The 13793-nt window shown below is 43.4% G+C and overlaps 1 protein-coding gene across 6 annotated transcripts in view; it reads right to left on the minus strand.

Moving 5' to 3' along the window:
- The window catches only part of DTNA (dystrobrevin alpha), a 316470-nt gene extending 310999 nt beyond the window's left edge, over positions 1–5471 (minus strand). For all 6 annotated transcript variants that reach the window (XM_074987209.1, XM_074987208.1, XM_074987222.1 and 3 more), the window contains exon 1: positions 5453–5471. The gene's annotated coding sequence lies outside the window, so the exon portion shown is untranslated. The remainder of the gene's footprint in view (positions 1–5452) is intronic.
- Between the last annotated feature and the right edge of the window lie 8322 nt (positions 5472–13793).

Here is a 13793-nt window from a genome sequence, read left to right on the forward strand (position 1 = left end):
TAACTTAACAGCTCTTCTGTTCCCAGTCGGCCCAAAGCTAAGGGAGCAAAATTGGGCTGTTAGTTAAAAGTGACATGGTCCAAATTAATTCTGGCAGGGTTTTAGCAGTTATACCAACTTAAAATCAAAAGCTGGACTCCACAGTTGCAGGATTTGGTAACAGGGAAGCAATTTGAAGATCCTTATGTAATGCAGAGGGATTTCCTTCCTTCCCTTTATTCTCATCCCATCAAAAGTATTTTATATGATGACTCTTACACACTGCTTTTTGTGTGCCAGTACTTGCCAGTACTGGCACCTTAGCTGCCCCAGCCATTGGGATTGGCTGGAGCAGGGGAGTGGGAAGACGGCTGAGTATCGGCTTCTTTTTTGTAAAAAAGGCTCTGCTCTTGAGTCACAACAGTTTCTGCAAGCCACTGTCACACCGTATTTTAATGGTTATCTAAAATGGTAACAGCAAAGCCAAGCCAGTATTTATCAGCATTAAGAGAACAGAAAAAAAAGAAAAAAAAAACTTTTTTTTAGATCAAATTTGTTTTTAAAACATCACAAGAGAAGGAATCTAGGTCACTACTCAAGGGTATTCCAAACTAACCTTCCTATATCATGTCTGTGGAACTCCCTTAACTTTCCTATTATCAATGCAGAGGTGGGGAACCCCTAGCCTGTCATCTGGAGCCAGACCATAGCTTGCCTGGATTCAGACCCCAAGGCTTGGGGCTCCTCTCCTGAGCATCCAGCCCTTGGCAGGGAGGAGGTGGGGACCCCTGAGTGTGACTGGCTGGATCTGACAAGACGGAGTCTGGAGCTGGACTGCAGGCCAGGCAGGGAATTCCAGTATTCTAATCCCTTTGTGGTTTTGACCAAGTTACTTCAACTTCCCCAGCCATTAAAAGAGGATATTTATACTTTATACTTCTCAGGGATGCTAAGACTGTTACATTAGTGATGTAAGCGCTATTGCTTATGCAAGACCTGTGCAGCATGGACCTCAAGAAATAAGACAATAAGGCTGGGAGAAAGGGTGAGAGAAGAGTTATGTAAAGCCTGCACCGGCTCCACTGAAATCTCTGGACCACTAGCCATTGATTTCAATGGAAGCAGGATCAAGCCCATAAAGAAATGGCTGTATAAGGACTCATCATTAAGGCTGAGTGTTCAGAAGCTTTTTCAACTGCATATATGTTAATTTCTTGCCTGGATTCATGATGACTGTAATACACACACTGCACACATATGATGTAACTGTAAGGGGCCTGACTCATCACTCCAGTATACTATCTTTTGACGCCTATGTGACTCCACATTCTTCTGTCATGACTCAGAGCCAAGATTCCCAATCCCTCCACTCATAGCTGGTAAAGACACTCATGGAGTATCCCACACAACTAGTCACAAGCTAGCCCACATTAATTGTGCTACGAAATTTAATTGTTCATTAGTCAGTCTGTAACAGCCCCCAATATCTGGAGACACCATTAGTGGACCTAACCAGGTTATTCACAGAATCACGGGCACATTCTCATGTTCCTCAACTATCATCACATATGCCATCATGTGCCAACAATGCCCAGATGCTTTGTATACTGGACAGACTTCAAACTCTCTCAGACAAAGAATTAATGAGCACAAAAGAGACATAAGAACACTCCTGAGTCACAAACCAGTCCATCCACATTTTAATGGAGTGGGCCATTCTGTCAATGACTTAAAAGTTTGTGTTTTAATGAAGAGGAATTTTCACAACAGTCTGCAAAGAGAGGCTGCTGAACTCTCTTTTATATTCCAATTCGACACATTAACACGTGGTTTGAACCAAGATGTGAATTTTCTGGGTCATTATAGGGGCTCTTTTGCATCCTTGGCTTAATCTAATTTTTGACCCCACCTCCCCTTCTGCCCCTCTACTCTTGGATTTGCTCACCTTGATAATTTTTTTCTGATTTGTCAACCTTGATTACTTTTTTGGTTCTATGTGCCTTAAATATTGAGTCTGTTCTGGTATGGCTATGGTTTGAAGAAGTGGGTCTGTCCCACAAAAGCTCACCTAATAAATGATTTTGTTAGTCTTTAAAGTGCTACTTGACTGCTTCTTTTGTTTTAATAGTATATAGACTAGCACGGCTTTCTCTGTTACTAACCCCCCATACTTATATTTTGTAAGTGTGCTGAGTGGATGGAGGCTTACATAGTTAACATAAAAACAATAGTTTAAAACATAGTCATTAGAATTTACCACGCTACACTTGGCAGTATACTTAGGCATCCTTCTTTAAGAAAACAGTCGTTGCCAACTGTTAATAATGAGTGTGCAAGTTATGCTTAACGCCACAAAATTAAAGGAACAGAGCTTAATCAGTTTAGTCAGCAAGTTGTTCCAGAACAATGATAACTCTAATACTGTTGTCCAGAAAACTGCTGAAAATAAGAGAGAAACTCTCTGGACAGCTGTTGGATGGCAACTTACTAAGGAGGACATTGAGCATTTGTGGTCTTTTTCTTTTCAGCTAATCCCCTCTGATTTTCAACTGTACAAGTTGAAAAGACTAGGGCAATAGTTCCTAACCTTTTCACTAGTGTGGACCCCCAATCTCCCCTCCCATCCTGCCCCCCGCCGCAAATCTTTTGTGGATTCCCATCAAAGCCAATTCTAGCTGCTATGTAGATTTAAATGAAAAAGGAAACCATTACATAGATTATTGGAAGATGCTTAATTTAAAAATAATAATTGATTGTATCTTTGAAACTTATTTAAAACATATATTCCATCACCATTTTTATCTTTTTCACCCCCACGGACCCCCTGCAATGCCATGGTGGACCCCCAGGGGTCTGCGGACCCCAGCTGGGAACCACTGGGCTAAGGAGCTGATTCTCCACTCACACCAATTGTATACTGATGTATTTCCACTGACTTCATTGCACTTAGAGCTGATTAAGGCTCTACTCAAGTCAACAGAATTTTGTACTTGTATAAAATTGGTGCAAGGGGAAAAATCAGCTTTATGGGCTTTTAAAACGCACAACTGAAAGTCAGAGGAAACCAGCTGTGAAGAACAAAAGCCTCAAAAATAAATTTAAAAACCCCTATTTTTGTTCTAATTAATTTTTTTCTAAAATTAATTTAACATTGAACAGATTCCCAAAACCTTGCTCTTGTCTTTCAGCAATATCTAGGTTGTGAAATCAATAGAATTACATGTGGGTATCACGAGCACATCTCAGGGACGAGAGTATAGTAAGAGAGAGCAGAATCAGGAATGTTTGAGTATGCATAACTTGATGTAGAGTATTGTCAGTATACATGATACTACACAAAAACTACACATGGAACAGATTATACAGAGACACAATTGGGGGGCCACATACACCATATCTCATTCTTAATTTATGTGCTCAGGCAGCAGCTGAGTGATAATGTTGTATTTATTCCTACTCTTGCATGAGTATAGGTACTTATTTTGGTTAGAACTAAATCTCTCTCTAAAGGGTAAGAATATAATTTTTTTTTACATTATGCACTACTTTTTATAAACTGAAGGATTCATTCTCATACTTTAATTGTAAGTATAAACATAATTTAATGTAAATTCTGTTCTTGTGGCAAAGCAACAAACACTACCAATGCATTCAGTGATGGTAAATATGGGAATTTTGCCATTCACTTTAATGGGAGTAGGATCAAACCTTAAGAGTTGGTAACAGTTATTGAGGAGGTAGTACAAAGTCACAAGTTCTGAAATTGAATTTGAATACACTCTACTAACAAGTCCTCTGTCAACAGCTCACTGTTTTTTAATTACACAGTACTGATTTTTTTTACCCTTTTTAATCACTTCATTAGGAAATAGTGTGCTGAGTGCCAAAAGTGTGACAGATCCCCATAAATTGCCCAGTGCCGTTGGTTATACATATGACATGTATGCCGACATTCAACTGAAAGCTTAAAAAATGCTGTTGGATTTTACAGCAGTGATGGAGTTAAAGCTGAAAACATTTTTCCTTTTTTGTGATTATTATGTAACCATCTCCAATGCCAGAATAATTTAAAAAATGGCAGCAAACTGTTCAAAAGAGAACAGTAAGTTACACAACTTTGAGTTTGAGACAGGATTTAAAGTCTAGAAATAATAAGCTTATGATGTTGCTTTAACTCTTTCTGGTTCATGAACCTCTAAATTTCAAAACCTTCTAGCTCACTGACACATCAGGATTTATCAAGTGACAATTATTCATACTCGTGTTTAAACTCCATCTAACATTGTCTATGCTAATAAATGAATTCCTATGCACATTTTTGAGGTTCATCTGATTACAGTACCTCTGAGAACTTCACTTAATTTTTAGATAATAATTATTCTATGGTATAAATGCTATTACAGTATAGCATGATCTAACTATTCTGCAGTGACTAGGATATTCTTTGCAAATGATTAAAGTTTGTGAATTAGCAAGAGAACAGGTAATTACCAACACAAAGGTATTGTATTATCAAGTACATTTCGAACATTTATTTAGACAGTTTTTGATTAGTTGTTGATAATACTCCATAGCACACCTGTAAAAATGCTCTCTCACACATTTGGTAAAAAGTATAGACTTCACTCAGTTAAATTTCTAGGAAAAAAAACTTACAGAGTGTTTAATAAGCGCTAGATTCATCTCCCTCTCAATCACCCTGTATGTACACACATACACAAACACATTACAACTGACAGGGTCATGAATGGAATAGCCAGTACATTTAAAGCCCTGTGGCAGGCAACTTGCACCTTCACTATTGAAAAACAACACCCCCACAGAAAAACTGAAGTGCAGTAAAAGTCAAATAACATACATCTTAGGCCTATGAATAATTCTCTGAGATCCCTTTCCCGCTACACTTCTCCCACTCTGCACATTAATATATACATTGGTGATGTTTTGTAATGAAATGTGATGCCAATAACCACAAAACCTTATAAAAAGAGAGGGAGCTCTCCCTTCGGGACCTACTGAACAGCAAACAGCAAGTTCTCTCTCCCTTCTTCTTCCCCTGCTTACCCCCTCTATAATTGAGAATCAGCATCTCTCCAGCTCTTTCTGTAGCAGGATAACTCAGCTCGGAAAAGTGAATACATAACAATGAACGAATGCAAATATGAGTCACTCCAAAATATATTTATATCTAAGTGGGCAACAGGCTGAATAGCCCTGTCTCCACCAGTACATCATTCGCCTTAGCCATTCCCATTGACTCCGCAGTGCATTGCAACACTCGCAGCCGCCTCTGGCTCAGAAATTTTCACCCCGCTCCCTCCAGTATTAAATACTCCTTAGGCTCTTTGCAGTGGTGGGAACCATCCTTAATGGAGGCTCCAGCATCCTCCGCAAGCCTTTTGGTTTTTGCATAGGAAAGGTGGGGGGGGAGAGGTGAGGGACAAGATGAGTGAAGGAATGAACGAATTGCTACCTCCAGAAAGGCTCTGTGGGCTGCTGCTTGCTCCTGCTCCTGCTGCTGCTGCTGCTGCTGTCACAGCGGATCAGCTGATATTTACCTGTGAGGTAATGCACACTCTGTAAGGTCACCATGCACCCACTGAAACAGAGTGCAAAGCAGGGGAGAGACAGAGAGAGGGAGCTGCTGCGGCCGCTTCCCACTACGAGCCGAGAGGCTGCACAGCGCGCAGGCTGCTGCGGCGGCTGCAGCTCCTGGCACATGCTGCAGGTGTCAGAGCACAAGCTGCCCTGCCTCGCACGGAACCCAACGCGCTTCTGCACATGCTCCAGCCCCCGCCGGAGCCCTCACGGGCATGTGCGCCGCCCCTGCACATGCCCAGTGGGCACGTGAAGCCGCTGCCCGTCCCCGGCTCTACGCCCGGAGCCTCGCGGCGCTTTTCCCCGGGCGCGCCCTGGCCGGGCGGGGCGCAGAGCTGCGGAGCAGGAGGGATGACGTATTGCGGGATGGAGGAGCTGGGGAGAGGCTGAGCTGCAGATATGGGGGCGGGGGAAGCACGCGGGGGTTGCACGGAGCGGGTCGGGGTGGGCAGTGAGGTGCGGGCGGGGGCAGGAGCAGATCGGGGCTCCGCGGGGCGGGAGGAGGGGATGGTCAGCTGGGGGACGTGGGGGTTCGGCTTGGCGGGGGTGCGCACTGATGGAGGAGCAGCTCGGGAGCGGGGTGCACGTACTAGGCGGGGGAAGGGGTGGGACTGTCAGTTCCCAAATCTAGAGTGACATCCAAAGTCACAGCGTCACGTAACAAGCAGGAGTGGTTCCCCTATTGTGATTCATTGATTGCTGGGCAATGACGTCACCTCTTTCCCCTTGAACATTACCTCCTCCGAGAGAGGCGTTTTGTGCCAAGGGCCTCACGCCCGGCTTTGTACCCCTGAATCGGTAACGCTGTAGACCGGAGAGCCCCCTTTTTAGTGACTGTCAGCTATTAATTCTCGGGTTTTTGTCCGATTTAGTGTGTGTTTTCTAATTAGCATGGGCTTTCCTGCTCTCTCGCTCTAACTGGCAATGGTTCTGCTAACCTCAGAAATAGGCCAGCTCGTATACGTTTTTAATCATTGATTTGTTAATCAAGTACTTTGTGAGTTCGGTCCAATTATTTTTCAAAAATCTATCAGCCTGTTCTGGTGATGTGTAATGTATCTGGGTATAAATTGTCAGAGAGGCTATTTTCACTACATTAGTTAACAAAAATTTGAATAATCCTATTACAAACCTGCATGAACAGGATTTTTCTCATGAGAGGGAAGCCAGTTAAAGTACTAGAACCTTGATGATTTAATGTATTTTCTTTCCTAAGTGCTAATATAGCTTGAATTACATTTTTCACCTCTAAAGACCTCCTTACTCAATCCTCATACAACCTTATTATTTGAACTATAATGGGAAGCATGGATTTGAACCTTAGTGCATTGAAATATAGTATCCATAGACTCACAGTGTCCCATTTCCATGCCCAGACTTACAGACCTACATACAGATTTAGACCCTGCTCCTGGAGGGAGTTATGCTTACCTTGCTCACGCTGATTTAAGCTAAACACATGCATAAGTGTAACATTGCTGCCTCCAGTATCTTTATGCCAAGGAACAGTCACAGATTCTACTGACTGCAGCACTTCTGAAAATCATGCCGCTAATATTTAGGAGCCTAACTATGGTTTTAAGAGAACTGGCTGTAGGCATTTCGAAAATGTTGGCCCTAGTTACAAAGTAATGCAGTTTTTTTTTCTCCACCCCCAAATGTGGCTTATCCAATTGTTTGGAACCCATGCAGTGTGAGCTTCATGCATCAGGGTGCTTAAAGCTCAACACTTGGCAGGATCGGGTGCTCAAGTACACATCTCCTTTCGTTATCACACATTACCTGAAAATTAGAATCCACTATCTTTGCTACAAATCTAATACAGTGTTTCAAACAAATAACATTTGAAAGTGATTTTTTCTCTTCTGCTTTTGCAGATTCTTCCATATGCTCTGGGCTACATGTGAAAATTAATTGACATTGTGTGTAATTCTTTAGCTCCACCACTTATCTCAGCAGGCACAACCCTTGAGAAACTGATCCTGTCAGTCATTACTCCTCCCGCAACTTCAGAGGCATTCTGTATTTGCAGAAAGGTCTGTGCTAAGTGAACCTTGTTGTAGGACTAGAGCCTTAATTAATACAAGCACTATGACAGCACTGATTGAAGGGAAGTGTGATAATGTTGTGAGGTAAAATGTGGGTTCTGAGGTATTGTGGGGTGTTATGTATATGAATAAAAGAATAATTTTAGGGAAAGACTATAAAAGAGAAGAAAGCAGCGATATTGCAGATGTGGGACCTGATTCTTATTTGCCCTCATGTCTCTCTACACCAATTTTTACTCCCTTTAAGACCACTTAACACTGTTCAAGCATCCCACAATGCTTAGAGCCCAGCAGTTAGACAAAGCATAATGGGATGCTCACCCAGAATGCTGAGCACTTATTTCTAAATATGTCACTGCTGTGTGTGTGCATGCTAATTCAGAGGAAAGTGAGGAAAAGGCAGCTGTGTGAATGCAGTTGTTTTGAAATAGCGATTATATAACAGTTAATCTGCAAATACCCCACTGTGTGTAGTCCTTTGTGTAAATGAGAATCACGTGCATAATCCAGGAGTTCTGTGCATAGGAGACAATGAAAAAAGGTACACGGGTAGAATGGTAGAATAATGTGATGCAGACACGGCAGATACCACAGAGCCTGATGAAGTGCTCTTCTTTGGCAGAGCATAGAGGGAATGGGATGAATAAAAGGTGACAAAATAGGGTTGGAGGAAGGTGCTAGGTTGTTGAAGACACTGAGGCTGAAATGAGGAATTTAATTAAATGTGATAGGTAATAGAGAGACAGTGAAGGAACTTTAGGGCCATGTCTACATGTGCCCCAAACTTTGAAATGGCCACGCAAATGGCCATTTTGAAGTTTACTAATGAAGCGCTGAAATGCATATTCAGCGCTTCATTAGCATCCGGGCAGCCGCGGCACTTCGAAATTGACATTCCTTGCCGCCGCGCGTCGCGTCCAGATGGGGCTCCTTTTCGAAAGGACCCCGCCTACTTCGAAGTCCCCTTATTCCCATGAGCTCATAGGAATAAGGGGACTTCGAAGGAGGCGGGGTCCTTTCGAAAAGGAGCCCCGTCTGGACGAGTCACGCGGCAGCGAGCCACGTCAATTTTGAAGCGCCGCGGCCGCCCGCATGCTAATGAAGCGCTGAATATGCATTTCAGCGCTTCATTAGTAAACTTCGAAATGGCCATTTGCGTGGCCATTTCGAAGTTTGGGGCACATGTAGACGTAGCCTAGAAGTGAAGTTTGAACCTCTGTAGTCTGGCCCTCTCTTGTTTGGCAACATCTGTAATTCGGCGTGATTTTACTTAACCAGGGACAACCACTTGTCACGTGTGGCCAAGTTTCCTGTGGTCCCGGAAAGTTTGTTTACAGCCACCAGTCCTGGCTCTCAATGTTCCATGCTGTTATTTAGCTGTAATTAACCCTTAAATGTCTTCCAAGAGTAAGCAGTGGAAGTGTTGGTAATGCTGCCAGACAATATTGACCTCCAGGGATCTAGCAAAATCTCTCGTTCAGCACCGATCAGGTCCCAAGGGTGCTGTACTAGAGAGCTTCAAATTGTATATGAAAATGGTTTTTGTGTTAGGAAAGGTAGAGTGTTTTTTTTGCAGCGTATTGGACAAATATTGGGAACGAATACTGGCTTGACAAGGAATCTTATTCTGACAGTTCAATAAACTTGCAGATAACATGTTTGGAGTTTTAGTTCTAAAAGTAAATAAATAGAGCCATATATGTTTAGGTATTTGAAATTCTGATGCAGCCTGACATTATAATGAAGGCTGATGCCAGGTGCTTCAAAGGGAATGTCTAGAACAGTCAATCATCGAGTGATCCATCCCCTATCATTAGTTCCCAGCTTCTAGCAAGCAAAGGTTTAGGCACACCCAGAGCAGGGGGCTGCATCCCTGAGCATGTTGGCCAATAGCCTTAGATGCACCTATCGTTCATGAGCTTATTTAATTCTTTTTCAAACCCTGTTATAGTTTTGGCCCTTACAACATCCCTGGTAAGAGGTTCTGCAGGTTAATTGTACATTGTGTGAAGAAGTATTTTCTTGTCTGTTTTAAGTCTGCTGTCCATTCATTTCATTGGGTGACTCTGATTCTTACGTTAGGCTGAGAAGTAAGTAACACTCCCTTACTCACTTTCTCCACTCCATTCACAATTTAATAGACCTCAGTCGTGCCCCTCTTAGATGTCTTTTCCAAGCTACAGAGTCTCAGTCTTTTTAATCTTTCCTCATATGAAAGCTGTTCTATGCCTCTCATCATTTTTGTTGCCTTTCTCTGTGTCTTCTCCAATTCTAATACATCTTTTTTGAGATGGAATGACTAGAATTATTCAAGATGTGGATGTTCCCTGGATTGCGATAGCAGCATTATGATGTATTCTGTCTTCTCTCTTTGATTCCTCACATTCCATTAGCTTTTTTGACTGTGGCTGCACATTAAGTGGATGTTTCCAGAACATTATGCACAGTGACTCCAAGATCTCTTTCTTGAGGGGTAACACTTTATATTTTAGTTCAGATTTTCTTTTCAAATGTGCACACTTCGCATTTATGAACACTGGGTTTCAGTTGCCCATTTTGTTACTTAGTCACCCAGTTTTTGTGAGATCCCTTTGTAAATCGTCACAGTCTGCTTTGGATTTACGTTGAGTGGTTTGGTATCTTCTGTACATTTTTCCACCTCGCTGTCTATCCCTTTCCCCAGATCATTTATGAATATGTTCGATAGTACTGGTCCGAGTGTAGACACCTTGGGCTTGTCTACATTAGCTCTCTGCTTCAAAGGGAGGATGGTAAGTAAGGCCTCAGGAGATTATTAATAAAGTGCTGCGCTGCATATGCAGCACTTCATTAAGCTAATTCTCCCCCACAGCAACTTCTAAGTGCCGGCTCGCGTGTAGCCGCAGCTAACCTGCTGGTACTTCGAAGTGCCTGGGCTACTTCAAAGTCCCTTTTCTCCAGCAGCCCAGGCACTTCAAAGTACCGCAGGAGAGCTGCGGCTTCGCGTGAGCCCACGCTTCAAAATTTAACACTTTGAAGTTGCCGCGAGGGAGAATTAGCTTAATGAAGTGCTACATGTGCAGCACAGCACTTCATTAATAATCTCCCGACACCTTACCACGTTCCCTTCAAAGTAGGGAGCTAGTGTAGAAAAGCCCCTGGGGAAACACCACTATTTATCTCTGTCGATCTCTGAAAACCTAAAAACAGATAACAGACAACTCCAGATGTTGTCCTGCTGGAATCACTGACATTTCTTGTGGAGTAAACAACCCTAGGTCAGGATTACCGTATTTGACCTTTCAAAAAAGAGGACACCTCTGAGAGGGAGTGTATCTGTATCAGTATCTACCAGCTCACGTTGTATTAGTTTACTATACATACTATAACACATTAAGACAACGTGAGTTGGTAGATACTGATACAGCTGAAGTCCCTGTTAGGGGTATTCTCTTTTTTTATATGGTAACCCTAGTTCTGAAATTTTAATATGGCTCCAAATGCAACATTTGTAGAATCCCCTCAAGGTGAAGTAAAGTATTACTCACTTTGGGAATGGGCGTTTTAGTCTGACCTAGAGTGATTGTTTTCCATTTGAAGAGTGAATGCAAATCTCTAAACACAGTTAAGTCAAATGAAGGATCAGCTTTAGGAAGAATTTTAAGTTGATACTGCTCAGAAAGTGCTTTGCTGTGGAGCAAAGCTGAAAACAGATGTGTGGGTGTTTCCTGAATGGTGTACAAATACCCTTCTCCTGCTTATGGACCGAAAGCCTTATTCACGAATGCTTTATTCAACTATAATTACATAGATTGTAGTGGAACCGTATTATTTAAGTGGAAACACACCAGCATAAAAACTGTAAAAGCAATTGAAATATAGGCATTGTCATTGGGACAGGTAGATATGCTGGCAGGTAGGGATAGGGTCCAGAGTGACCTGTGCATCTGTGCATCATTTCATGCCTCTTTCAAAAGAGCAATGCTAGTATAGACAGCTCTAGAGTATTGCATCCAGTTCTGGGCGCCCCAGTGTAGAAAGGATGTGGATGCATTGGAACAGGTTCAGTGGAGAGCAACGAAAATGATTAAGATGCTGGAGCACATGACCTATAAGGAGATGCTGAGGGATTTGGGCTTATTTAGTTTGCAGAAGAGAAGACTGAGGGACAATAGGATAGCAGCCTTCAGCTTCCTAAAAGGGAGCTCTAAAGAGGATGGAAAGAGGCTGTTCCCTGCAATGATGGATGGCAGAACAAGGAGCAATGGTCTGAAGTCACAGAGGGGGAGGTGTAGATTGGATATTAGAAAAAACTGTTTCACCAGGAGGAAGGTGAAGCACTGGAATGCGTTACTGAGGGAGGTGGTGGAATCTCCATCCCTGAAGGTTTTTAAGTCCCAGTTTGACAGTCCTGTCTGGGATGATATAGTTAGGGTTTGTCTCGCTTTAGGCAGGGGGCTGGACTAGATGAGCTCCTGAGGTCCCTTCCAGCCCTAGAATTCTATGAAGGGTGTCTTAGCCTTCAGAATTTACAGCCCTAGATTTCAGTGTCTATACACCTCAGAACTTGCAACCCCTAGATTTCATTGCAGAAGCCAGGATTGCTAACAGCACATTTTGAGGCAGGTACAAAGGATTTCCTACTGACTTTGTCAATTACATTGCCTTGCATTGTCCCCTCTGTCCTTCCAGTCCTGCTGCTGTGCTCCTGAAATCTCCTGGATCAGCTCTGTATTCTGTGTTAATGGAGGACTTCGGGTACCTTCGCAGATCACTATGGGCTAAGAATGGCTTAGCCGGAGGCAGCTCAGCTCCACCCATTTGCACAAAAGCTTTACAGCCCCCTCTGCCATGAATCAGAGGAGTGATTTTGTTTTTCTGAGTGTTGCCCCCATTTTGGCTCTTCCTCAGCACAGCACGTTAGTAGCTGCAGCACTGTGGAGGGCATTCCCTTTTGAGTTAAAGATCACCAGTATTTTCCCCCCACCCCAACCCCATGCACTTAACGTGTGTGCTGTTTGCAGTCCGCCAGAGTTGCCCTGATTTTCTTCGCATGTGCATGTGTCCTAATTTCCCACGTCTGCTCACTGGCTCTGCTGTTGTAAATAATCATAGCTCTTAGCACAGCTGTCTTCAGTGAAGCTACAGCTGTGGATCAGGCTCTCAGTTTCTGTGAGATCCTCTGTGCTGGAGATGTCCTCATTTCTCCCACGCTGAGCATCTGACATACTGTGTGCAGGAGCTGTCTGTATTTTACACCCACCCAGCCACCCTCACCTCTGTTCCAGAAGTTACTTATTTTCCACCCTCAGACTGCATCTGTCATTCCTCTCTGCTGATAGTGTCCTCTGGCCCTCTTCCCCCACTGCACTTATAACATCCTCTGTCAGATGTGTCCTCCCTTCTCCCACTTGCTGTGGGTGTCATTTAGGGCCACATTTTTCACATAGGCTATGTCTACACTAGCCCCCACTTTTTGAAAGGGGGATGCTAATGAGGCACTTTGGCAGATGCTAATGAGGCACTGCCATGAATATGCAGCGCCTCATCGGCATAATGCCAGCCATGGTGATTCAAAAGTGCCACTTTTGAATCGCGCGCTGCCCACGTAGACGGGGCCTTTCAAAGGATCCCCAGTCTTCAAAAGCTTCTTATTCCTAAAATCAAATTGGAATAAGGGGCTTTCGAAGACTGGGGGGTCCTTTCGAAAGGCCCCCGTCTAGATGGGCAGTGCGTCATTCATGGCAGCACCTCGTTAGCATCTGCCAAAGTGTCTCATTGGCCTGGCCCTTTCGAAAGGCGGGGGACAGTGTAGACAAAGCTACAGTGTTGCCTAAAGCACCTAATTCCATCCTTAGGACCCTGTATAAAAGTGGTCTGACCTGGGCACTTGGGGAATGTCTTCCCTATGCAGAATTCAATTTCACGCACCTAGTGGAGGCCTGCAGAATTGAACTATAGGGGGATGGCAGTTGACCCCTGTACTCCTCAATATCGTGAGGATTAAGGGAGGTTGATGGGAGGGTATCCCATCGACCTCTTTGTGTGAGGATGGCCAGATTAAGTTGATTGTAGATAAGCAATTCTAGCTACCACAATTGTGTAGCCAGAATCAACTTATCTACAATCAACTTTAATGCTAGTGTAGACCTGGCCTTAGCTAGGATGGGTAGCAATGATGACCCTAGC

Source organism: Carettochelys insculpta, chromosome 2, assembly GCF_033958435.1.
Source record: "Carettochelys insculpta isolate YL-2023 chromosome 2, ASM3395843v1, whole genome shotgun sequence".
Taxonomy (NCBI): domain Eukaryota; kingdom Metazoa; phylum Chordata; order Testudines; family Carettochelyidae; genus Carettochelys; species Carettochelys insculpta.